Source organism: Phalaenopsis equestris, unplaced genomic scaffold, assembly GCF_001263595.1.
Source record: "Phalaenopsis equestris unplaced genomic scaffold, ASM126359v1 Scaffold219329, whole genome shotgun sequence".
NCBI classification, from domain to species: Eukaryota; Viridiplantae; Streptophyta; class Magnoliopsida; order Asparagales; family Orchidaceae; genus Phalaenopsis; species Phalaenopsis equestris.
The window spans coordinates 80,845-82,192 of record NW_018237707.1 but is presented as its reverse complement, the minus strand read 5'-3'; positions in this window follow the sequence as shown (position 1 = coordinate 82,192).

Here is a 1,348-nt window from a genome sequence, read left to right as displayed (position 1 = left end):
GTGGTTCATTGATGTCAAAACCATTTCATGACGCTTATGCTTTAATCAAAGAGATAGCTACCAATAATTTTCAATGGCCTTCTAAGAGGTTGAATCCAAAGAAAGTAGCCAATATTCATGAAATTGATGCATTTACTATGTTAGCAAATCACGTTTCCACAATTTTAAGGAAGTTAGACACATTTGGAATGAATTTTTCTCAACCCGTTTCCATGATTGAAGAAAATTCATTAGGATAAATGGTAGTTCTCAAACATCATTAGAGACTTTTAATGCCATAAATAATAAGCAAAATAACCCAAATTCCAATTATTATAACCTAGGTTGGAAGAACCATCCCAACTTTAACTAGAATTACAATTCGGGTGGTAATAATCAGTAATGAGGGAACAACCAAGTAAGCCCATTGGGAAACTAGAACAACCAAGGGAATAATAATTATAGATCTACTTATCCTCTAGGTTTCAACAGTAATACACAATTTAAGGATAAGAATTTGTCTATAGAAGAAGTGGTGTTACAAATGGGTAATCAGTTACAAAGTCAAGGAGCTAAAATTAGAAATATTGAGAATCAACTTAGGCAAAGTGCAAGTTCATTAAGTAATAGATCCCAAGGAACACTTCCTAGTAATACTGAATCAAATAAAAAAGGTGAGAATAAAGAACAAGTTAAAGCCATACAAATTAGAACCGGAAGAGAGTTGGAAGGTAGGGGTTTCAAAAAGAAATTAAACTAGAGAGAGAAGAAATTGAAGAATCAAAAGAGGACGCTCTGAAAGACTCTGAAAGATCTATTTCTCCACCAAAAATTGATTTAGAAAAACAACCACCTCCATTTCCTCATAGACTTCAAAAACAGAAGTTGGATAAGCAATTTTCAAAAATTTGGGAAACATTTAAGAAGCTTACAATCAATATTCCATATGCTAAAGCCTTAGAAAAAATGTTAAGCTATGTAAAGTTTATGTAGGATATTCTCAACAGAAAAATGAAGTTTGAAGATAATGAGACTGTTGTACTTAGTGAGGAGTGCAGTGCTATAATTCAGAAGAAACTTCTTAAAAAGCTTAAAGATCCTGGTAGCTTTACAATTCCATGTGCAATAGGAGACAGATTTTATGAGAAAGCTTTATGTGATTTAGGTGCAAGCATTAACCTGATGTCATTATCAATATTTAAAAGATTGGGATTAGGAGAAATAACCCCTACTACTGTAACTTTGTAGTTAGCAGATCATTGAATAACCTATCCTAAAGGAGTTATAGAAGATGTCCTAGTGAAAGTGGATCAATTTATATTTTCTGTTGATTTCATTGTGCTAGATATGGAGGAAGATAAAGAGATAC